This window comes from Falco cherrug, chromosome 14 (assembly GCF_023634085.1).
Source record: "Falco cherrug isolate bFalChe1 chromosome 14, bFalChe1.pri, whole genome shotgun sequence".
Taxonomy (NCBI): Eukaryota; Metazoa; Chordata; class Aves; order Falconiformes; family Falconidae; genus Falco; species Falco cherrug.
The window spans coordinates 4,465,143-4,491,157 of NC_073710.1; the positions used below are offsets into that span (position 1 = coordinate 4,465,143).

Sequence of the window (26,015 nt, forward strand, 5' to 3'; positions counted from 1 at the left end):
CCAGAGGACTTGAGGATATAAGCTTAGATCACTGCATTCAGCAGTGCATTCTTCGCCAAAGGCAGGGATGGTATATTTCCATGAATCCAGTGCCCTGGTTTACAACAGCAGAACCTGGGGCCCATTCCAGTAAGGTGCTAAAGACACAGTAACCTGTAAACCAGTTAGCAGTCCCGCAGACTTCAGAGACTCTCCAATCCTGAAGCACTTTGCTACAGCAGGTCTTAGCTGAAATTATATCTAGAGGTGGAAGGGATGCTTTGAATTTTAAAGTCAGTGTCAGTAGATGTCTGCCCCTGATGTTGGACAAGTCAGCTTAGGCCTTAGGCCAAAGCTCAGATGACTCATGGAAGTTAATTAGTTTTCTGAGGTGCTGATTGCTCCTATTTCCCACTGAAGTCAATAGGGAAACTCCCACGTGTTGTAGTGGGAGCTGGAAACTGGCCATGAAGTGTTGTGGGACATCCAGAAGAAGCAGTGTTGCCTTTTGTAGTGGAGACAGTGGGAGTTGCTTACAAGCATGAAGGAAACCAAAATGATGCCAAAAGAAATTTTATTTTCCTCCTCCTTAGTGGTTGTTACAAAAATCACAAGTAAATAGTAAACACAAAAGTTTGTCAAGCATTTTCAGTATTCATTTTAAATGTACCTGGATGCATGCATACGTGCTGCCTTTTCTCTTTTAATTACAAGTCACAGGAACACTGATGGCTGCAGCGTTGCCCTGTACCTAGTCCTGAGTGAGATGATGGTAATTAATCTAAAGTTATTACTAGACTACTGCCTCTGGGTTTGTAGTAGCTCATCAACGTCAATGAGTTTTTTTCTTCAAGAAGGACGCTGTTCCTTGGCTTCCCACGTCAGCAAGTCACCACCACTGCAGCTGAGGGTGGATGATGGTATTTTGCTCAGGAAGAGCTAGCGGGATTGCCAGGCCTGGGTTACATGGACTGCAGGCAGAACGATGCTAGAGGCTGACATGCCATAAAGCCTGAGATCTAGAGCCTCCCTTTGCTGAAGCTATGAAAATTTACGTGGGTCAAAAATCAACATGGGGTTCTTAATGTATAGATAAATGTGTGTGCATTAGTAAAGCTTCTACAGGATTGATCGTGAACTCTTTTTACTGTAGGCTTTTAAGTTTCTGTGCTGTCAGTCTGTCACATTTCCATCATATTAGTTCTTGCTTGGTTTGTTTGGAAGAAGGTTCTCCAGTTACTTCTGAGTAAAACCAGGTTAAATTTAATTGGTATTAAAGTGAATGCAAAATCATCTGCTCTGGTGAGGACTTAAACTGGGACTGTTTTAGTGATAGTTAAAAAAAAAAAAGAAAAAAAAAAGAAAAAATTGCTGCGCTTTTGTCTTGCTTTCTCTCCCTTTGCTGTGGAGTGCCAGTTTGGAGTTGCTCAGAGTCCTGTGTGAGCTGCAAATCATGATCTGCCTTTCCATTTGTCTTCCTGCCTACAGAACCACAAGCTAAAAATACCCTGGACGAGCAATTCCCTTCATCTTCTTGCTTCAACTTGCCAATTCCCAGTCCAGCTCCTCCTCCTTCCACTGTTTGAGTGCCAATCTGAGGAGCTTTCTTTACATTTTTGGCTATCACATTTCCGGGGGGTGGGATGGGTTTCCCCACAGCCAACCTGGTTATAAATAGTTACTTGCCTGAATGAAGAGCTTGCGTCCTTGGCAGGTGGTCTGAAAGAGCAATTGCCATGTGATGGAGCCATATCTTGTCTTATCTTCTCCTAGAAGTACTGCCTCTGGTTCTGCGTGGTCTTTCCTAGAAGATCCTGCTCAGATGATTTCAGCGTTAAGTCCCGATGCATTTCCACTGCGATGGCAGTGGAAGTGCTATGTGAATTTTTCCATTTGCAGCAGGATAAGGAGGTTGGGCTCAGGAGGACAGATTCTCCTCTCTATTGCTGCTGAAAACCAAGAATAATTCAGCTGGAATGACTGAGGTCCTCCCAGCGATAGTTTTATACCACAGAGATCAAAGTCTGCCCTTCTTCCCTCATATTTTGAGCTACGCTTCAACCAATATGCAAACTATGTTTTTATCTTCTCTTTCCCTGCTTCTAATTCCCACAGTTGAAATCCTGGCTTAAGCCACAAGTAATACCCCGCCTCCTTCCAACACGAAGATCCATGCCCTTCCCACCTGAAAATCCCAGCCACAATTTGTATTTTCAGTGTGAATAATATGTACATCTACAACCCAAATCCTGTATCTCTGTCCCCGGGGCTGCCCTTTCCCACTCTTGCCACGGCTCTTGTGGTCTGGCAGTAGGGGGCAGGCGGACGGGGTAGCCTACGTGAATGCAAATGCGCGGTGGTGGGCAAGCTTGGCTTGGGTCGGCTTGTTTGTTTGTTGCTGCTGTTTTTGCTGCCCTTGCTCATCAGAGCCTAAATCTCTGGAAAACATCTAGCGTGATTCACATAAACACTGAAGACAAGTAGGATTGGACTTGCTGAGGGGAGGAATAAAAAGTGGAGGGGAACACTTGGTGGGAATCGGCTGTCCGACATGGTGCAGCGAAGACTGGGATCAAGAGGTATGCCAAAAAGCTCTTTGTCTCACATGCACATTAGGATAAGTAACATTGCTCCTCGCCATCTGTCTCTCCCTATGAACCTCTGCCTCGTTCCCATGTAATAAGAAGATTCATAGAAGTACCAGCTGTGACCTTACAGGGAAGCCTGAGAAACTTTGCCTTTTTAACCAGCACTGGGAGAGTCAGATTTGGCACCGTTGAACACAGTTGTGTGTGTGTAATTTTTTGTTGTTGTTGTTGCTCCGTCGCCATCTCTTCCCCCAGCAGTCATGCAGTGTTCATAGAAAAACGAAAGTGGCCATGGCGGTTCAGGAGAGGCTGGCAGCTGCCAAACGTGAGTTTCAGTGAGCTGCTTTCTCCTTTGTTTTCTCATACTCTAATAGGGCTGAATAACAGGAGAGGAGACCGTCAGATGCAGCGATTTCCTAGTCCCTGGCTGCTGGTATGGGTCAAGGACCATAGTAGTGACCAAGATGAAACCCAACGTGTCAATATTTATTGTATTAAGCTGGCACAAAGCATATAGAAAGGCTGCCAGCTTTGGAGCTCCCTTACTCATGTGGGGATGTGCTCCCCTATGGGTTAAATATAAGCTGTGTCCTTCATAACCCATTTGCAGGACATTTGGCAACTGAGCTTGCTGGCAGCGAACCCCGTGTGCGTGATCAGGCCTACGATTATGTTGTAGATGTCATACAGCTATGATGCAGGCGAATTTATAGCGAGCTGTTCCGTAAAGCAGGATTCAAGCCCTTGTTTCACACGTTCATGGCAGAGCAGACTGAAAATTCCCTGACCCATAAATTTGTGACACCTGTGTGAATGACTCACTCTGAATTCAGAGTCATCCTGAAAAATTAGGGGGAAATGATTTCAAAATAAGAAAAATGTGGTTCTTTGGCTAATCAAAGTGTAAAGGAAGAAATCTAATATGGATTCAGCTAAACCATTTAATTCAAACCCAAATTAAGCACTTGATCAAACCTGGTTTTAGTACAGTGAAGCAAATGTCAAATCGAAACATTTCATTTGCTAATACCCAAAGAAGCAATTTTACTTTTTCTTTTAATACACCTACCTGAAAATGTTATCCACATGGCTTTCATAGGATATTGCAATGGATCTAAATCTATATTTTTGCTGTTGAAAAAAAGTAAGATCAAGAAGTTTCCATATTATAATTGTAGGGAAAATATAATTCCATGGGTATTCTTCTGGATAAAATAAATGCTAAGTTTTCTAAAGTGCTCCTGAAATTTCCCTCTTGAGCATCTGTGTTTCTTAGGAAACTCATTGTAACTGTATAAAATCAGTTCCTCCAAACTTCATGCTCATGGGTGCTGAGATATTTCAAAAGCAATTTACCCTTAAAATTTGAAAAATTAGAACAAAAGTGTATTGTCTTCGCCTCCTTTGCAATTGTCATGGAGGGGGAACTTGGCTTTTCACTGGGACTGCAGGAGCGTGTGTTACTGAGACACTTGAAAATTGCACCCAATATCACCAAGAGCAGCAGATGGATCTGTCAGCTGTTTTGCTGAAAATGGTGAATATCTTCCCTGGAACATTCATAAGTTGCCTGAGGCAAAATTTCACAGTGGAAACAGTGAGATTTCTCTTTACATAACATTCCTAGTACTCACAAAAGTCTAGGTCCCCCCCGCCCGTCGGATTAAAATACCCATGAAGCAGATGATGATGAATAGGCACAGCTGGGCTGTGAGAAGGGCATTTTCAGAAGTCCTCGGCCATAGCCTGACCGTAGTCCATCAAAGCTGCAGTGAGCAGCAAATGAACACTGTCTTTAGGAGTTGCTGTTGTTGCTTATTTTCACGTTTAGGTGGAGACCGAAATAGGCTCCAGTGATGACTTTGTGCCTTCCTCTTTCCATGGGCTCTTCGCAGTGGAGCGAGAAGAGTCTTCCTCATGCGGTTACCTGGAGGGCTGTATAAGAGCACTCACATCAGGAATTGGAGGTGTCCCAAGTCATGTATCATAACATACTCGCTGCCTTTGACCGATGATATACGCATCCAAGGGGAGAGCTAACCACAGCTGTGGAGATAAGGGAAATCCACTGTGCATGTGAACGTGTGTAGGTCCCCAGGTAGAGCAAGGTCTGAGCCTCAGGGAAAGGGGCCGCTCTTTGCATCGTGGACGGTATAATTTCAACAGTACAGCTTGGCACTGCTCCTATCCACCAGTACTTCAGAGAGTTTAAATTGGCTTTCTGCAAATATTTGTGAGCCTGATCCAGGGCTCCTTTTTGTTGGACTTTGTTTCAGACGGTACGAGTAAGAGCTAATCACGTTGGTGTTCACCATAAAAAAACCACAGGTCCCCTGAATTTGTTCATAGGTTGTACTGTTTGCTTATAGATACAGGGCAAACCTTGTTCTATAATTTTCTATTGGAAATAAAGATTGCAGCCTGAATTTAACAAAGGGTTATCTGTGTTTTCAGGTTAATTTGTCATTAAGGCAGGGTGTGAAATTAAAACCCAATAGCTGTCTCTGAATAATTATGCTCTGGAATAAGAATATCTTTTGTTCAAAAGGATGTTAAATGGACAGGTGTCAATTAAGATTTGCCCAGTTAGTCTGTTGCAATAAGAGGACCTCAGACACTGTCTTAATTATAATACCTTTTTAAAGTTTATTCTTGTTACTACTTATTTTTTAATACATTACAACGTCTGTAGCCCAAAATAATGTTTAAATCTCTCTTAACTTTCATTAAATGACATACTTATTGCAGGAAGCAAATCAGAAGTGTTTCTGAGAGTGAGGTTTGTTATGGGCTTCATAAGTGTTTGAAGTTGGCTGGCAACTTTGCATAAATGCCACACAGGACTCTAGTTGCTTCTATGGGTTTTACACAGTTTTGATCATCCATTGTCTGATGCTCTGAGAAATTATTGTTTGCGTTTGCATATTGCTACTGTAGGCAAAATAGGAGAAAGTACTATGCGTGCACTTATACCAAGGGGGATTTCCACACAGTTTCCAAGGTTCAGCTCCAGCTTTTGTCAAATCTTACCCTTGGAAGCCTGAAATATTCAGTGGCTTTGTAATAGGAAGCATTCATACATTGGAGCTTAGCCTTTTCTATCAATCCAGAAAAAGTTATTTTCAAGAAAATCCTAGACCCGAAGTGGAAGATACAAGATATTTGACATCAGCTATGTGCAGATGCAGACTTCAGGTCAAGTTTTGAACTCAACTTCATACAGTAACGTTTGTGTGATTAGTCTTAATGGGACCAGACTCCTAATGGGAGAGCTATTGAACAAGTGCTTGCATGTATAGGGGTTGCTGGTATAATCAGCCCTGTCTTTTGAACAGGAGGAATGAAAGCTCTCGACTCAGGCTGCCATGAATTTTGTTTTATTTGAAATCTGATTGGAAAGTTTGTGATGTGACTCAGTCTGCGCAACAAAAACAACAGTCATTTCTGGTGAAATTCCTCCTAGGAGGCCTGGCTATTTGCACCATATGTCATCTGCTGTGGGATGGGGCTTTCTTAGGTCATTAACTGGCGAGAGGGCCCAGGGGGTGAGAACACCTACCAAGAAGGCCTGTGAGCAACAGCTCAGGCTGAGTAAAATAACGCGGGTTTGGGCATCCGTGAAAGTGTGAAAAGCTTTAAGGCTTTCCTCTAGTGTCTTGTTTTCTCAAGGGAACCATATGGCAAGCTCTGCAAACAAAATGGATAATATTTTATGTTCAAAGCAGACATCTAATTGCATCTCCCAACCACTGGGCTCCAGCATATTTACTAATTCTGTCTTCTGTGACCCAGTGTAACACTCTCATTTACACGTTTGTGAAGCACAGTGGTGCAGCCACCACATCCCTCTGGTCTAGTGCGTTTGTAGTAGGGACTACAGATGCTCATGCCAAACTTGCTTGTAGCTTGGATGTAATAAAGCAGAGGGAAAAACTAAACAAACCATTCGAAGCCTGATTTTAGCTCACTCGACACTAACACAACTATGACTCAAGGACAATATTTGTTCTTTTGGGAGCTTGACCTTGTTGCCTGCAAACAAATGCAGGCAGAAACAAAGAGGCTGGAGAATGAAGAGAAATAAGACGAAAGATCCTTGGTTTTCTATTTATTATTAGGCTTTCTTTTCAGGAAAAAAAACTCCAAACAAGTAAATCTGAAGACGTTTATCCTAATTCAGAGAATAAATACAAAGCATAATAGTGCTAAATAGTGAAATGAGTGAGTGCCTCTCCCACTGGATGCTTAGGGTATCATCTGCTGGGCCCTACATACAATCTTCCAGGCTCTGAACCAGGCTTGGAACTGAGATGGTCACGGATGGTATAGCTGCAAGTTTGATCCAATTTGATGTTTCTTTGTTGCTTTGCTGTATAGCTCTGGATAGTCCTAATCTTCATAGGTAGCTGGGGATCACCAGAGGAATTTTTACAATTTCTGCTTTCTGCGTATTTCAAAGGGGCTGCATTTCAGGCACCCTTTATCCCTTCTCTTTTGTAGTGAGAAGGATGTGTGGCATGGTGAAAAGCTGTGAACAGTCCTACCGACATGAAAAGCAGCAACAGTAACATCCCGAGTGACTATGGCAGAACAGGCTTCTTGCTTAAATTTTCCTACCTTCCTATAGCTTATTCAGAAGCAGGTACTCAGAGGTGCATTATTTCCAACGGAAAATATCAGCAGGTTTAGTTTGTTTAGGTTGGAGAGCAAGGTCACAAGCTGGGAGTGTGGTACCGCTGTATACACAGGGTTCACTCTCTGCAAATACTGTTGTGTAGCCTGTTTCTTGCCACAGTCTTGCTCACTGGGCTATTCACAAGAAGAATGCACAAACTCATGCAAATGGATGGCAATAGAAAAGTAAAGCTATGTTTTTGAGATTGATATTCATTTTGGCAGAGTTATGGTAATAATCATGCCATGAAAAATAGGCAAACAGTTGTAGCATTGAGCATTTTATGCAAGGGGATGTTAGATTAGGAATCCAGACTTCCCAATGGGATTCACGCGAAGAGGTTTATTGTTGTGCTCATCTAGCAGAGTAGCCAGACCTTAAGTATGATCTGAGAAGGAAAGAAGTTCAGTAGCAGCTGGGAGCAAGAAAAAAGTATTTCATGAGTTGGACAAGGGAAAAAATATGATACAAATTAAGTTCAGAACAAAATCAATGCATGGAAATCGAGCGCATCCAAGACAGTTAAAGGAGACATCAAGGAAGTTACTAACCAGAATGATACGGGGAGAAATGCAAAAAACCACAGAAGATACGGCTGCTTTTTTTTTTTTCTTTTTTTCACTTTTGTGAGGTTGCAACTTCAAAAGAAACCCACGAAAACAAAACAAAATGTTCCTCCCTCCCGCTGAAGTGATTTTGCCATAGGTACCCATGTTCTTTTTATAATTTTGTCCTCTGGAGGGTTCGATTCCTCCTAAAGCTCACTCCAGGCAGCCACTCAGGCTCGTTCGCCTCAATGATTAGCAAGAGGCCTGCGGTGCACTGAAATATTGCAAGGAGCCTGTAGAGAAACTCATTGTGAGCCAAACAGGTTACTGCCTTGGCAGGATTCCTCTGACTGGTTTGTGAAGATAAAAGGAGGATAGGTAAAGGTTAGTATTTCAAAGCAAATGTCTTGGATCTTAAAATATTTGGTGAAATTATTCAAGAATAGTTCATTCATGTGAAAGTAGTTTCTGTGTATTGCTGTCAAGGTCAATGAAAGCTAAAGTCTGATGCTGGCCAAGCAAGCAAAAACTGCCTGTGGGCTCCCCTAGCTTACATACCTGGCGACTCTGAGCTTGACATAGTAAAGTCTACAGGGAGCAGGATCAGGAACTCTCAGGCTTTCTTGGGTCAGCTCTATTGTTGGTTTAAGTTGGGCTAAAAACCCCACTGTCATCAGGAGGGTCACAGCTCATGCTTCAGGAGTGCTGATGGGACTCTCTGGACCCTCACTCCGTTCAGGCTCAGCAGCTCCTTCGTCCCCAGCTGCCCACCCTGTGCCAGAGGCTGGCAACCCACCAGGCTCAGACCTCTTGACCACTGCAGCAGACATCAGTCGATGGTGTGCGGGTCCATCAGTCAGCTGGTGGATGGTATATGAAATATTTGGCTCCTCTTTCAACACAAAATTAATGTTTAAACAACCAAGTTTTCAAAAAGGCTGATGTGTAAGGTAGTGAGATGTGGGGATCCTGCCAGCTCTCAGCTGTGCCGCAGTTGCACCGAGCCAGGGATTTTGACAGAATTCTGCTGCTGTGTCTGAACACAACCAGTGCACGTTGCGTGACGCAGCAGCTGGTTCTGGCTGGTTATCCAGGACCACTAACACAACCCTGTTTACGGGGGCTGAACGCTTTTGGGAACCAGCTTCTACTTAGTCGTAGCTAATGCCCTCTCAGCCTGAGCAGACTGACTGCCAGCACCTACCAACCATGTCTTCTGAAGCCCGTAGCTCAAAGCATGAAAACCTCTGCTAAGTATCTGTGTAAGGAATAAATGCAAACATTTGTGGAGGCTTAGCAGGTCCTGTTCCTGATCATCCAATTCTTTGTTTAAGATCTGCATGCCAAGTTGTCGTGTGGAAGTGCTCAGGCTTCTGCAGCTTATTGAAGAGAAGACGGTAAGGAAAGGTCATTAGCAAAATTACATTCCTTGAGTAAAGGAGGAAAGGCAGAAGAGCTAGGCATTCAGTGGGTTTATTCACTATGACTTTGGCAAGTGCGGGCAAGCTGAGATTGTCTTATCATTTCATACAGTGTGGTAAGTGTTTTAGACTTAAATTTTAGAGATTATTACCTGCGAGCTGAAAATACCCGTTGATATTCCCTTACTGAAGGGATATGTCTGCATCTGAGTACAAAACAATCCTCCTGTGATGTATTTATCTCTGACTTTGAAGGTGAAAGAAAAGGTGAATAATCTATTGGACTTGACAGTAATTTGGAAACCTTAGTACATGTAATTCACTGGAAATTAGAAGCGGGTTTCTTTGTTGATAGGCAGTGATCTTGGGCAATTTGGCAATTCAGTATGCATCCATACTGTTTTGGCATTTCCTAGCTTTCTGAGGGGATCAGATGTGGACATCTGCCATCCAGTAAAGGAACAGGAAAGGGTATCTAGTCATAACTGGCATTGCTTTTCAGCCACTGGTGTTTAGTAAAGCCTGTTTGACATGTAATTCTCACAGAAGCCCCATGCATGGTGTTTTCTGAGGCATCTGTGAAGCTGGGTATGCACCGAGTCGGTGTTGGACCAGCACGAACAAGCCTGCACTCAGTGCAAGAAAATAGGTGCAGGAGTATGACTGCAGGTGCCGTTCCCCTCCCCATGAAGCAAAGGAGCTGCTCCTTTGGTGGATGGGGTAGGGGGAGAAAATTGGGCTACATCTTCAGTGTCAGTTTGAATCTTGTCTTTGTTTCCTGCTATTTTGATGCCTGGATTTTGTAGCACGCTGTGTGATTTTACCGGGCTTGTGAAACGTACATACTCCAACTTAAAAATCTGCATGTTCCCATCTGTACCCTGCGGATATCTCAAAAGGGGGGATTCAGAAACTGGGGGAAGAAAGGTTTCATGAATTTTGCAAACTTTTTCCTTTAAGTGCTTTTTTTTATACTTGAGTGATGCTTACGAATTACTTACACCATCCGCTATAATTTAATGTGTTACACAATAAAGAGTATCTGCTGTTCTTTGTGTATTTCAATACCAATGCTTTCCTTATCTATTTTCCCCAGCTTGCCATTTCGTGCAGTAGAGGTTCTGTCATGTGATATTACTCCACGCAGAGGGAAGTCAGAGCAGCCCTGCATGCTGCTTTACACCACTGGTAAGCAATCAGAGGATTTGCTTTGGTCATAAATGCAGTTTCACAACATGCAACTCTCCTCTCTCTTGCATGTTCAACATGGCATTTCAACACCTGAAAATTCAGTGGTTGTCAGCTGAATCAGGACTCAAGTTAATAGCTTGTGTATTTCTTTGAAATAATATTTTCAGCCCTAATATTGATTTGTAGGCACTCCGAACTACACTCGCTTGTAAATGTGTGTGTGCAATTTCTATTAACATCAATGATGATACCATTTGCACACCGAGTGAAGGGTAGACTGTATTAGTTGTCTTCTAGATTTTACTGTTATCGTGCAAACTCAGCATAGTGTTTTTCACACACTCGGAGACCTTTGCAAAATTAGGAACTGTTGCTTTATAAATATTCATGTTTCAGGCTGTTGTATATGTATTGTCAAACCGTTGTATCACAGACAATACCTGCATACATCAGTTACCTAATTTTTACCCCTGCGACTCTGTACCTGTTTTACTATTCTTCTGAAATATTTTGTGAGAGGAAAGGAAAATAAGGAATATCTCAGGACAGACTCATGCTACAGAGTAGAATCATCTTGCCTAATTTTAAGAGATTTATTTTAATTTGTCTTTTAGCTTTGTCCTCACTGGGTAGCTCATTATGTCTTCAGATAGTTGTCTAAAATAGGTTTCTATCTGTATGTGGAAAAGGAGTCTAGACGCTCAGTTTTTAAGTGGTTTGAGTTCTATAAGAGGAACCCCTTTCTTATGTCCCTGCAATGCTCCTCATCAATTAACAGGTTTCCTTCCACCCCTTCACCCTATATTTTTCCAATGCCTTTAACTTCAGATGCAGGTTTGGGCCCCCTTCCAGGAGCTGTACTTCTCAGTAATGGGTGTGATTTGTCTCGTGTGGCAATTCTGAATAAAATTACCAATAACATACTTGCATTCAATTAAATCTGCTCCAACATACACATCATTTAGCCACTCAATAGGGAAATCCTCTCTGCCACATCCAAGGAACAGTGATCGATACATGCTCACTAGTAACATGTCTGCAAATTTCAAAACACTGTAAGGAGTAAGGTGATGTAGATGACTTTGTCTTAGTAAATCGTAGTCTGACAGCTTCGTTTAGCCATAATCAATTCCCATCCCTGTTGTTCAAAGACAAACTGTCGAGCGATTTAGTTGCTTCCGACTCAGTGTCAGAAATCATGAAGCGTCCTGTTCTTGGGAGAGAAACAATCTGGACATGATCAGAAAATGAGTGGGACACGTTGTCTCAGGTTACATTGAGAAAAAAAGTCACAATCCAGTCTGGGGATGAACTAAATGGGTACTCTTACCTCTTAAAACAGCATGCACTGGCACAGGCAGGATAACATTGTGAAAACGAACAAACAGCTTATCTGCAGAAGGGAAGTTTCAGCTTTGTACGTGCATGTCAGGAAGCTGTGAGAGGTGACCTACGATTCTGCCAAAGAGTTCCGTGCAGGAAGGCGTGGAGTTTGGCTGTGAAAAGGTCAAGTAAGGAGCTGTGTGAGTGCAAGGCAAGTCCCGTCATCTGGGCGTACAGAGCTTCACCTGTGTCCCTGCCTCTGCAGAAGGTAGGCAGGTGGGAAAACAGGGGAAGCCTTTCCTCTGCATGCGCTCACCGGCCGATGCACTGAAGGCAGCGTGGGGCGAGTACGCGACTAAGAGAGATGATAGCAGAGTCTGCCTGGGGGTCCTTAGCAAGGCTGGGCCATTAATACTGTGTGTAGGCACCCGTTTTGGCCAGTGCTGAGAGGGAAAGAAAGGTGAAGCTTTCTTGTGCTTTCACTTTAGATGTGGAGGTCAGGCTGCACTTGCATTTGGACGCCACATATTATTGAGTTGAAACATGGGCTGAGGCCAACGTATGAAATACTAGATAAAGCCCTGTGTTGTACGCGTAACTTGATTAATGCCTACCTCTTTTCCTAATAAACCAGCCTCCTGCCTCCTAGTGAGCAGGTAAGGAGTGGAAATAAAGTCGCCTTTATGGTTGGAATAAAATGACTAGGATGACAAATGTGGGTCAGGATCTGTCAGAGTTCACAAAAGATGCAGAACCAATCAACCTGATTTCCTCAGCTGTGAATACCCAAGTCAGGCAAATGTATAATGCATCCAGCTCGCTCTAACGTGTATGTGCAGCCTCCATGCTGGGACTACACTCCGGGCTTTTGAAGTTTAGCCAGTAGCCACTGTATTTCTGGTTGTTTAGCACTTGCTAAAGAGGAGCTCAGTAGTACCGGGATGAATTATAATTTTTGCCTTGGGAAAAAAACAGAGAAAACAAAAACCTAACCAGACCAGTAGAAAGCCATTTGGAATAAGTATTATTTTATAAAGGAAAGACCTAAAAAGATCAAACGTGGGTTTTTTCTTCACAAATTGAAGTGTGACCTGAGAAACAGTACAGGTTTGTAAAGGTTTGTTAAAGTAGGAGGTATGTGTAAGAATGGATCGAAAGGAATTAATGGATGGAAAATGAAGCACATGGAGAAATCAAAAACAGCACAAAGGTTTAAGCACTCTGTGTGATGGATGCTACTAGTGTGGAATGAAGCAGATTTTACAGATGTCTTTGGTGCTTCATAATATGTCTAACTATAAAATCCCTTAAGAATATTTATAAGTTTTCCTTCTTTCCTGCCTTCACTCTCCTCTTCTCTTTTCCTGCAACTGGTTGATACTTTTTTGGGGGGAGGGGCTGGTTTTAGACACATTAATTGTGGGTTACACAGTTTGCTTCACTTGCCATTTCAGGAGGCTGCATCAACATCCCACCTGGTAGTGTGGTTTGCAAGCAGTTTTGCAACCTTTCCATTCTGCTCCCTTATTTTTGTTACACACGGTGTAATGATGTCATGTGACATTTTAAGTCTGAATCGGTATTCCTTGTGGTATCTCCTCAGGCCTGTTATGCTTTGGATGTTTGCGTTACCTGTTCAGACACCCACGCATGGTGTGGTTATTTTCATTTGTCACTGAATGCAAGCTGTAAGCCGGATGTCACAGGAGTATGTTTAGAACTTCCATTGATCTCTTCACTACAAATAATCATTATAGCTGCAAAACAAATAGTGGATCAAAAATGTGGGAACATAGGCCAGAAGATGCTGCTCACTTTTCCTTCTGAAATGCACGACGTCCAGATTTGAGGTATAATATATAAATGGCTGAGAGGTTTTTAACAAGAAAACAAGGTGGGGTGTCCTTAGGTAAGGACTGTTTGGGAAAAAAACTAGCTCCGTGTCTTTGGTTCTTTAAAAAAAGATACAGGCAGCCTTGGAAAGTTGGTTGGCTTGTGTGATTCCTCAGCACTAACACAGTATTCTGTAAATCCCCTGCTGCAGTTTTCACTAAACACAGGTTTTTCCTGAATACTGTTGCTATGCGACAGTCGCACCATTTGCTGGTTCCACCCCAGAAATGGCTGCATCCTACACAGACAGTTTGAGGTATTTGTAGACACGTCCCATGTTCTGTGAGATATCGTGTAAAACTTGTTCTTATGCTGTTGTTTAATTGTATGTGTTAGCGATTTGTTGGGAGAAACCTGAGTTTGGGAGAAGACTTATTTGAAAGTTTAAATCAAAACTACGTTAGATTGCAATATCTGGATTGAAACATCCTAAATCCTGGGTCCTTGCGCCCCTTTAATCCTTGGCCTTACTTAAGAGAAAGGAAAATTTCCAAGATCTGGTCCAATCTGAATGTTGTTTTTATGGGAAGGAAGGTGGTTCAGTGCTTCCCTGCAGATTCTGGTTCCGATCTCTTCCTTCCACAGATTCCTTGGGTGTAATCCTGGGTGAGTCACAGGGGGCATGTCTGTGTCCATGGTGGGGATGGAGCTGGCTCCAGCGCTGCTCCTTGGCATCTAGTCCTCTTCGAACAAGCCTTGCTGAGAGTCTGAGTTCAAAAATAGCCCAGCCTGAGCACAGGCAGCCTCATGGCTGGGAGCATGAGCTGTCACAGCTGCATGTCGCTGCACTGTACAGAGGATGAGGTTAGGGCAGTGCTAGCTTGGGGAGGTCTGCACTTTGTGCTGCTCCAGACAATCTACTCCGCCCTTAATATCTCTCTACTTTGGTCCTTCCTCTGTAAAAAGATTTATTTCCTTTCTTCGGGAGGTCTTCTAAAGATAAATGCATTGACGAGGATGATGCAGGTAGCCACTGCAGTACTAGAGAATTATTTATGTATCTGCGGGTTTTAGATGTAGATGATTGCTAGTTGAATCTTGTCCTTACAGAGCCAGGAATGCTTTCAGGTCCTTCCTAGCAAAAGTTCTGATGCTCTTTAGAAACTGGTGGTTTACCTGTTTAAAATAATTGTTCACAATAATTCCTGTCCAGAAGAAATATGTAGGACATAAGCAGCATTATCTAATAGCGGCGTGCAGTGTACCATGTTGTCTCTGGCTCTGCCAGCTCCGTACCATTGGCCAGGCGCTTTCTGCCCTAGTGGTGTGCCTGCTAATGATGACGGTGCTGTATCAGTAGCATCGCACGGCCTTTGAAAAGGGGGGAAAAAAATGTTTGTTGAGTTCATGCCATCACATCACGATTGTTTTGGGATAATTATTGAATACACACAAGAGCAGCAATTTTTTTTCCCCTGCAAATGAACTGTAGTTGATGTTGCGCTATTTTGGTTTTGTTTTCTGCATTCCTCAGTAAGTGCAGCTCCTCTGAGGCTTGAAGTGAGACAAAACTGAACCAAAGTGACTTTGTTTTCTCTGTGTAAGAGGATGGACGCTGAGTGATAATGACATATTTTGCGTGTGAGCAGCAGGTGCGAGACCAAGTGTCTACTGCGGATTAAAGTAAATATGTTTTTTTCTATATTTAACTGATATGTGACAAAGAAACGATGTTTAAATGTCACTTTCCATGGGTTTTTTGTGTGTCTGTAATTATACATTCTAATGTGCCAAGTAGCTAGTCACTGAAGTTCAAATTTACATAGTAAAGTTGTGCATAACAAGACAAACAAGATACAGTCTAGCATTCATCTCAATGCATCTGGGCTGCCTCCACCCAGCAGTTACACTACCAACAAATGAATGTTTTCTGCTTTCTTGAGTTCACATAAATAGCTGTAAATTCCTATAATTAACTATGATAAGTCACTCCCCACTATTAAAACAAAGACGTGTTTGTTTATCGGTCGTACTTGTATCCACCACTCTTAACATTACAGTGTCGACTGATGTTTTTTCACTGTGTTAAACAAAGCAGAAATATTCCTGTTGGGCAATGCCAGAGTCCCAAGAGCAGCCTCAAAAGCAGGAGCACCAGGCTGTTGCCTGCTGAATGCTCCACTTCTCTGCTGATGGCTGTTTCTTTTCCTTGCCCCTTACCGCATCCCCCTGCCCCCAAAAGGCAGTAGTGTTTAGGTGGGCAGTTAAGGCACTGGGGGGCAAGACACAGCTTGGGAGCGGAGAAGTGAATGCAACTGAGATATCGAGATGAGTTAGTTCTTACAGGGCCTAAAAATAAAGCAATTCCTATGAACATCTGATTTTCCATGTGTCAAACCTACGTTTAGTCGTAGGCTATTGGTGGCAAAGCTGGTCCAAACTTTACTGCCTACATTATGGTTTTGTGAGGTTCAACTAGATTGATAGTGATATAAAAAATATTTGTGACACTTTTCTGCTGAAATCAATTTGGTTTGGGGGGAGGGTGATTTTTTTGTTCAGTGGTTTTGGGATGATTTTTTTTTGAGGCTAAGGGCACCAAATTTTGCCCCAGAGCCTCACTTTTCTTCTTAATCATGCATTTATTTTATAAGCCTAGTCTCAGTGCTTAGTGGAAACTCTGCTTCACTGATTTCTTCTATCCAATGTCTTCTGTTTACTGGGGGCTGTGCTCAGGTTGTCTCTGCTATGGCCAGGCATGTTTTTCACAGCTTTTAAGTTCTCAGAAGCAATACATTGTAAGAGATGCTGACCACAGAACTAAATTAGGCACCCAAATTACAGCTCCCATGAAATACTGAATAGGCGGAGGTAAGGGGGTAGGAAATATGACAGTGACAGTTTTGTTTTGCCTAAATTTTCCATGGAGAGGTATTTCGTAAGTTATGTCGAATTGGAAATCGGGTCATGTATCTCCCTCTGCATGGGAATGAGATCTTCTGTGGTCTACAGTTTACTTGGGAGTGGATGTGCACTAGGGGCAGGATGCTGGTAGCCAGAAATGGAGGTCATTCTCTTCTCTGGCATCTTTATACCATCCTCTTCCCAGCACGTGGGCCTGTTAGTTGTGCTATGAGTGTAGTCAAAGATTTGCTTTTTAGAGAAACTAGCTGTAACACAGAACCTTGTATCTGCTGGCTGAAAGAGATTAATAGCTGACCATCTGAAACAGCAAGGATGCTCAGCAAGTGCATTGTGAAATTTGGGGGCACTGATGGTTTAGTGGTTGTTGGTCATCAAAAATGAAATTATTTTCTTTTAAGTTGGTTTCTTTGGATAGTAGCAGTAAGTCTTTCCCTTCAGGTTTTAAAAGCAGACTATATGTAGCTGTTTCCTTCCTTATGGATTTTGTTATACATAATTACCATGCATGAACAGCAGAGCACATGGATTATACAGCAAATTCTGTTTTAGCCATGCAAACTCCCAGTGACACTGTGGGCTCTAACAGCTGTGAAAATGTGATTACAGACTTTCATGTTAATATTGGGTGCCTTAAAGACTGCTGAAGCCTGTTCCCAGGTCAGCAGAACAAGAACAGACGAGGTAAGACTTCCTTAAAACACAGAGATGGTGTAGAGGATTTTCTGTGAAAAACAGAGGAAATGGAAACCATAAAGTTTATTATAGTGCTTGAAGAGTTAATTCTTACATCTCCACCCCAGACCAATGCACAAGTCACTCCTGTGTTCCCAGACTGTCCTTATCGCTTGACGTCTTGTGATAAGTTATTAGTATCGCACTTACGTTGACATTTACGGGCTCCAAACTAGTTCTAGCCTCATGATAGTAGGTGCTGTGTATAATATGTGGCAAGAGACATAATATGTTGTAGCATTTTGAATGAAGACAAAAGGTAAAAGACGAAGCCATCATTCCTCATTTTACATGGAGAAACTGAGGCACAAGGGGATGCAGTGATTTGCCCCAGGCTACCCCAAAAGTCTCCATCTACCAGAGATGGCTGCTCACACCGTGAAGGGTGGCTGGCGAGCAACTGCCTGTTGCTGAGCTTTTACATCCTCTAATGGGTAGAGTCAGCATGTGGAGCTCAGCCTGGAGCTGAACAGTTTGTTTTTAAATAGAGCTTATCTTCCTGAAATAAATGCAGTCTCCTTTCCTGCTCCTCTCTAAGAAATGTATCGATGGATCAATGGAATTTTTCAGCTGTAAACTCTCTGACTTTGAATAAAAACAGTTGAAGGGGTTGTTTAGAATTTCTGCCTTTTATTTTAAGTCCTGGTTTCATATTCTTTCCAGGAGGGAGAATAGAAACATGACAGTTTGTGAACATGAGCTTTTTTCTCCTCCCAACTCTAGGCTAGCCCTGGGACCAACTTATTTCACATGAGCTTAGTACAACTGTAAAGGAAGAACTAAGAAAAAGGCCAACAAACAATAGAGCGTAGCAAAAACCCACTTAAAATATTACAGCTCAAAATACCGCAGAGCCTCATTTGTCTGTAATCCAGCTCTATTTAATGGAATCCCTTGCGTCCAATTCACCTTATATTTTTATTAATCTTTGTGATTTTCCCTAATGATCCTGTTATAAAGACATCACAGCACATGGCACAAGGACAATGCACATAAAAAGTTAAGAACGCATTTAACTACCGGCCATTGATTAGGGTTCTTGATGAGCTTAAATACTACCTGGGAAAGGCTTTCTATCAAATTCAATTGGCTGCAGATGCATTAAGCTTAATGAAAGTCAAGATTTGGGTATATATGGATCTTTTTTTTCCTAGAGGAGATGCCCTTGCCGAAAGAATATGAACGCTTGCTGTCCAACCTCCTACCCCAGTGGGAAGGGGTGGCAAATGGCAAAGTGTGTGACACCCCCCAAGCTCGGACCCGATTCCCATTCCACTTAATTTGCTTTAAATCAGGAAAAATACCATTGACATCGATGAAATTGCACTGGTCTTGGTAGTTCTTGTGATCCACAGGTGTAAAGGAGATGAAAGATACTATCTTTTGTTAAGATCTGGGAAAACGTCAATCTGGGGGATCCAGCAGCAGGCTTCGGGGAGGGAGAACAGCATGCTTTTCTCCAGGTTCTGGAAGAATTCAGGAACTGAGGCCAAGTCATAGTAAAAGGCTCCACCAGACCTCAGGTGGGATGTGTGTAGTGTGCCAGATGCTCCATGGTAATCACATAGAGCACTGTGTGGTGAGCAGAAGGATTTTGGTCTTCCCATGACCATCCTGCTGTGACAGTGAGCTAAGCTACATCCCGCTGACCAGGAATAGATATGAAAAGTTACTGCAGAGTAAGAACATGCTGCAAACCTCTATGTTAGTCTGCCGTGAGAAGGGACTAAGTTCGCATCGCCAGCCCCCTACTTGCAGTTTAACCACAAGAGCATCATTTGTCAACGTTGGTTTGTTCTTTTGTGAAATTTCTCAGATAGTCACAGGGTCATTCTTTCAAACAGAAATACAATATTTTGTCTTTCTTAAAATGCAGTTCATCCTAATATGACAAATACCCTTCTAAAGAAAGCCTGTATTCCCCCTATGTCTAAGAGGCACAATTTCATAAGGACTTCAGAGGCTGCAACGTGTGAATCCTCTGTCCACCTCTTCCTGGACTGTAGTGTAGTCTTCAGCTTCCAAAATTGTTCTTTTCTGCTCTCCAGACTTACGTAATTTACAGTAGTTTGCATACTGCTTACCACACATATTTTGCTTGGCACAAATTTTTCCAAAACCTTTCCATAAAACTAAAAATATAACACACTGAACAAACTGCTCCATTACCCAAAGAGACGAACTTATTACTGAAACTCAGGAAAGTATATTGCGAGGTATTCATTTTAGCTTCAGCTTCTGTCATAAAATTCTGAAAAACAAAAAAATCTCAAACATGCAATTAAAATAATTGTAGGTGTGTGAATGCCTGCCTCCAAGCAAGGAATTTAATAATACATTAAAACCTTTATTTTTGATTCTAGCAAAATATACAATTATATCCATACAAGCTGCCATTGCATCACTTCTTGAGTTCATGGAGGAAACTTCACCTACTGCTATTTCTGCTACATGGCATGGTATTATTACAATTCTTACTAATTTAACAGAGCAGTGTGCTCTCCAGTACACTGAACTGAAAATGACACACGCTTTCCAGTAAGATTGTATTTACTATTGATTTATCTTGCCCTAGAGAGTTCTGGTTAACATTCCAGTGATAATTGACCCTGCTTTATTTAACTCTTTCAGAAGTGCATCCTCAATCTCAACAGTGCTAGAAAACATACTGATACTAGATACTAGAAAACACTGAAAGACTAGTTCCAACAATAAGTTTGCAGGAGGCTGATTCATACAACATTCATAATGTCCACAATTTATAAGAAAAACAGAAGTGTCAGGGTACGGTATGATTAATTAGCTCATTAAAGTAACAGAGAATTTCTAGGTCTAGATGAGGGAGAAAGTGTCATCTAAACTTTCTAAGTACTGCCTTTGTTCTGTTACAAGCTTACAATTAGCGATGCTTTAGTGGGCATCTCTTAAATAGTTACTGTTGCCTACACTGGAAGAGGTACAATTTCATCATATTCCAACAGATGCAGTGCGAATTAATATTCTTGTACTATTCTAGTCCATGGTAGTTTCTGCTGCTGCTTCACCAAGATCCCTGTAGTGCCCTAAAGCTTTTTACCTTGTGTCAGTCCATGTAATGAAGGATAGTGCCTCAGCCTACAGACTGTGCTTTGTGGGGGTGACTCGGATATCTTAAAATATAATTTGAAATGCTCCCATTTAAAAAAAATTATGAGTTGAAATGATCAACAATCTTGAAATGGTAACTCGGTATGCCTGGTCTTCATTGTGGAGCTGTCGCTGGTGTTGGGCATTTACTGCAGAGATGGGAGCGTGTGCATCCCTGCTGTTACTTAGCGTGTTAAGAAGATTAAATAGAAAACACAACATTTACTTGTGGCATTAAAAAAAAGTTTATTCTTGAATTGTTTGGAGGGGATGATAGTTCTTGGCACTGTTCTTTCTCTAATCCTCCTTTTTTCAAGAACTGTACGCAGCATAGCCATTCCTGAACACTTGAGTGACCTAGAGACATGTCACAAGTGAAGCTGCACCCTTGGGGCCTTCATCTGTGAGCTCCGACACCGCAGGTGGATGTGTGTGGCGTTCAGAGCAGCCCTAAGAGTTTGGGTTTGCTGACTTAGTCCGGAGAGAATGAGCACATACAGGCCTTGAACTGTAAACATGTACGCGAATACAATTAGTCATGCACAATTTCATCTCTCGTCATCTTCGTGTGGGTTAGTAAGTCAGAAAGCTCCTTCCCATGGTCTTGGTGCTAGATCAGCTCGGGTCCCTAAGCGGAGTGAGCAGGTGGGGCACCAGCAGATGGCATCCAAGAGTGCCCGTCCCTGGGGGACAGCTCCTGACCACAGCCAAAACTGCCCTCCCCACCTTTCCTGAAAACTCTTTGGGGTCTCCTGCTTCCGCCGTGCAACAAGTCACCTTCCACATCCTTCTTTAACTTGCTGCATTACTACTTGCAAGATTTTGGAAATGCTGCCTTCCAAATTAGCTATTGATTCCTTTAGAAACGGGCCTGGTAAAGGGTGATGATTCTGTCGGCGTTGCCTCTGTTTTGTATCCAGGCAGCTCCAGGCATGAGTGTGATTTTGTTCCTGCTGTGCCCTCCCACATAGGTGGAACTGCATCTGGATGTGTTTGAAACAGCTGCACTAATAACAAAGAGGACTTTACCCTCTGTTAGCCCCAGGCCCTTAAACACTGCAGAAGTCTAGATCTTGATTCCCAACAGAAGGATTAGACATGTGACTTCTGTTGTACGTAGTATATTTATACATAGGTCAGCTTTTTCCGCAGATGTAGGATCATCCCTTTCTTTGGAGGCTGTGGAGCATTGGCTCAGCTTGAGTAAAACCTAAAGACAGCAGATGCCTTAGCCAAGATATTTGCTGCTCAATGCTATTGACGTTCAAAACTGCAGTGTGTCGGTTTGCCAGAGAGACAGAGGAGGTGGATGACACCTGAAAGACACTTGGGATTATCCCATGGCTCCGCCGTTGCCCTGAGGAGCATGATTCCACTTCCAGCAGTGATGCCCTACTTCATCGCACTGGGCTTACTTGGCTAATCCCAGAGGTGGCAGCCATAAATACTGATAATTAACGCTGACAGTTAATACATGCAATGTGAAAAATAATTCCTCTTGCCTCCCTCTTGAAGCTATCCAGTAATTACCATGATCCCTGTTTTGCGTAATCGCAGTATGTGCCACTCGTTTGCTCTCCTAACCAACAGTAATCTTCAGCGGTGGTAATGCACGCTGGGTTGCGTACGTGCCTGGATCAGCCAGCTGTCGAGATGCCAAGCAGGCGCTTATGCATGGCAGCGCTACGGTACTGTTACTTAAAACACAAAACCATGATCTGAGAGATGGGGCAAAGTAAGGGCAGAGCCTCCCTCCAGGCTTGCTGCTGTCCTCCTGCAGGTGCATCAGTGTGGCACACGTTACTGGGCCAGGAAACCATCATAAAGTGTCTCTGTCCCATCGAGCTGCTCCTTCCCGTTCACTCCCACCCGACTTTCATGGCTCGTTGCCGTCAACATGGCCACACGGCAGCCTGCATCACCAAAATGATGCCTCTTGGAAATCGCCCTTGTTTGTAGGGGAGGGAGCAGAAGCAACTGACACTGGCTCTGACACTGGAACTGATGCATCATGCAGCTACACCCAGGTTTCTGTCTCTCTCTCTCTTGTGTCTTATCCTCACCTTCAGTTCAGCAAGAGTCGGGTCGGGCGGCGAGGGAGGGTTAATGTGAAAAAGCAGAGAGCGGCGTTGCTCCCAGGATCGTCCCAGAGGCGACAGGATGGCTTGCTTCAACACCTTCAAATATCGTTGAGATGGACTTTTTAAATTCAAATTATGTAATGTGTTTGGGGCCTATTTAAAGTATACATTATCGACAGCCCTTACATTTGATAGTATTAGTAAGTATTTAGGGGATTTTTTTAAAGGCAAAGTATTGACAGAAAAGACTGTAACAGCTACTTCTGGGCCATTACAATTTATCTTCTAAATCAGTCTGGCTTTATGGTTCACTGACATGTTTCACCCTATTACCTACTAAAGGGTGGTTAATGACAATGTGTGGCTACACACGATACTAGAGCGTGTGTGACACAGCACATCTATGATGCAAAGGCCTGGCAGGGAAGTGCTCCTCTGAGGAAAGCTGTTCGCAGCAGGTCTTTGCAGGGCTGGGTCTTAATTGCTACATAATAGAATAATACGTTGAATTTGACCCCTCGCAGTGATGTCTAAGCTTGCAGATGGGTCAAATTGTGGTAAACCTTGGGTGAAGTACAAACCCTGGCATTACAAGCTTCCATATAGTAACTGGGGGGCAAGAGCTACAGTGGGTAGTAAGTGGCCTGGCTCTGCTGACAGCAGTGGGGAAGCACAGGTCGGTACTTGCTGTTTCTGGGCGATGCAGAGCTTTCTCCTCAAAGGCACCACTTTCAATTCAGCCCTAGATTAGTCATGAATGGAGGTCATTTTAGGGTTATTTGAGTGTGTGGGTAAAACTAGTCGGTTACAAACAGCAGAGTCACAAATAGCATTCACCTCTACAGGGGTCCTAATTGGAAATGTTTTCGGAAGCAAGAGAAAATAAGGACACAGCACTGCCCAAAATAACCCCGGTCTGTAAATAATATAAACTTGATGTCTTGATCCTTACTGGTCATATTCTGGTCACCAAGAACATTCCTGGGGTTTTGTTGCTTTTGCATTTTTTCTTATTGAAATTAAAAGCAATTGATATGCACCTGAAGTCAGCTGTCTCCTGCCAAAAGGCATTTTCTTCTTCTTTATCCAGAGAATTGTTTAGAGTTGGGCTTTCCTTCTCCCCTCCCGATTCCAAAGCACTCCAGGAGCAAAATGGATGTGGATTCGCTCACCCGTAGCAGAGCCCCACCTTTCCGAGGTGAACTCGGTAGACTTTCACACACATATAATGGCCCAGGTGTGAACAACAGAGTGAGGTTTTCCCTTGAAAACATTTCATTCCCAAGGGACAGGTGTGCATCGCCACCTCTTTTAACTTCTGGCCACCAGTACTAGAGACCTTTTCTGGAAGCAGCCGGCAGAGAGGCTGAGTTGTGCCGAGGCCTGTCTCTTGTTCTTTCAGCACTGAGCTACCTTTTCACAGCCATCTTTTCAATTGCCGGCTATCTCCCATTAATCCTCATCTTGCCCTGTGGCATGACTGAGTTGTTTGGACCGTAAGGGCTGTTCTGTTTCCACCGCAAGCCATCCTGCCAGGATGCAGGGCTGCTTCGGACAAGCGAGACCGTTTTCTCCTCTTTTTGTTTGCACTAGATTTCCTGCACCCCCAGCGAGTGCCGTTCAGTCCCTCGGTTAACATTTACACTGCAATCAGCATCCTGCGCCCTGTTCTATTTTCTGCAGACATGTAAATAGAAGCCTTTTGTAAACTGCGTTTAATGATAGCGCCGTATTATGGGTTGTCTAAAACAGTGTCAAGGGATCCTGTTTCCTTTTAACTTCACCATTTGGCTAAGGTGTAATCTACAGTACGTCAACACAACACATCTCTCTATTGAGTGTTGAGGTGAGATACAAAGCTTTCAAAGCAGGCAGATTCTTTTACTGTTTCTTGGTTTCCTCAAGCACTTTGTACATGAAAGATTGTTTCCTTATCTCTTGGAAAAGCTTTTGGATGAAATTAACCCCAGTCTAGAGGGTCAGCCTAACGGCCTCTGTACTACTTAAGTCCTACTTAGAGCCTATTCTCAGCGCTTAAATTGGATTTGTATGGTGCACAAGGTGCATTTCCCTCTGTGGATAGGTAAAAATTAAAGATATCGTAATTTGTACTTAGTAATGAATTCAGTTCCTGCCCGGATCTATTTTACATGGCTTTGAGGGGGGGGGGGGGGGGGGGCGGGGCAGGTAATTCTGAAGAAGGAAGTCACTAACTGCATACAGCTTTCAGAGGCTCTCCAGCAAACACGAGAAACTGGGCTTGCCTGAAGAGGAGCCGCTCGCCCCTGCTGCCGCCGCCAGCCGTGCTTTGTGTCGGGGAAGTGCTCACGTTATCGCAGGTGCTGATAGCACACGGGGAGCAGCAGGAACAGGGTTTGCCACCAAAGGCCCCGGTCCCATGCGGCTGGCCTAGGGGAGTGCAGCCTTAGGCTCTTGGGGGTGATGTACCCTGGGGCAGCTGGCAGTGAGAAACCTCAATTTGCAGCAAAATTCAGGGAAGCAACTGCAGCTGCTCTCCAGACACTTCTGAAAGAGAGATGTTGATGGCTTCTCATGTCACGTTTCCCCTTTCAACCCCTGCAGCTGAATTACACAGCTCTGTGTTCAACTAGAAGAAATTTAGAAGAAATCTGTTGGGAACCGCAGATTAAACTGTCTCAATCTACAAGTACATTTGATATTGGAGGAATAGTCTCAAATGTCTCTTCCTTTCTTGAGAACTCTAGGTAGGGCTATTCATTGTTTGATATCAGAGCAGAATAAATCCAAAATGCTACCCTAACGTGACGCTGTGGACATGACTGGTTAGGTACAGGTATATATGGGAGAATCAGGCCTCAGATGAACACTGAAGGGACCTAATAGGACATTTCTCCACCCTGGTTTTCTCCAGCTGACTTTGTGGTCAGCTGGGGCAGGTTGCTGCCTACTGCCTGTGGCGTACCTATGTTTCAGCTAGAATATGGTCCTTCTGTTACCAATTAAGTCAGCCTGGCACTTGTCAAGTTCTAAATTCAGGTTGTCATTTTGGACATTTATAAATGGAAACAAAGCTGTGTTTCTCCATCGTGCTTCTAAATAAGTTCAAAAACAATGCTAACTCCATTTTAAGCATCGACTCCACCCAGCAATCTTATTTCCCTTTTTGGTAAATTGATCTTTCTGTTATAATGTGCAGCCTCAGAAGTTTCAATGATAGAAAATCACTTTCCTCTTCCACCTTAGGATCTGTGAAGCTAACCTTGCTTGACCACCTAGTTCAGGAAGTTCATCTGAATGTAGTAGAGGTTGAATAAGGGACAGTTGCGTTGTAAGTGGTTTGAGTTATTTCTCGATGTCTGTGGTTTGGTTCCAACGTCAGCTATGGAATTAGGAGCCTCATCTCAGAAAGGATGAGTGCTGCTATGGGCCAGCTTAAATCATTTCTGTCTCAGTGTGGTGAAGAATTAGTAAGACCAAATTCTAGTACTAGTTTATTGGTGCCGGTGAATCCTTTTCTAAGAATTCAGTCTGTGTACTTTATTAGATCCAAATAAAATTATAGACGGGTAGTTAGCACATCTGGGGAGGTACTCAACTCTTTCAAGGATCTG

General features: G+C 43.1%; 1 long non-coding RNA gene across 3 annotated transcripts in view; it reads left to right on the plus strand.

Moving 5' to 3' along the window:
- LOC129737328 (uncharacterized) overlaps positions 1 to 26,015 on the plus strand; it is a 770,208-nt gene that overhangs the window by 666,223 nt on the left and 77,970 nt on the right. For all 3 annotated transcript variants that reach the window (XR_008735059.1, XR_008735060.1, XR_008735061.1), the window contains one exon: positions 10,308 to 10,399. This is a non-coding gene — a long non-coding RNA (uncharacterized LOC129737328). The remainder of the gene's footprint in view (positions 1 to 10,307; positions 10,400 to 26,015) is intronic.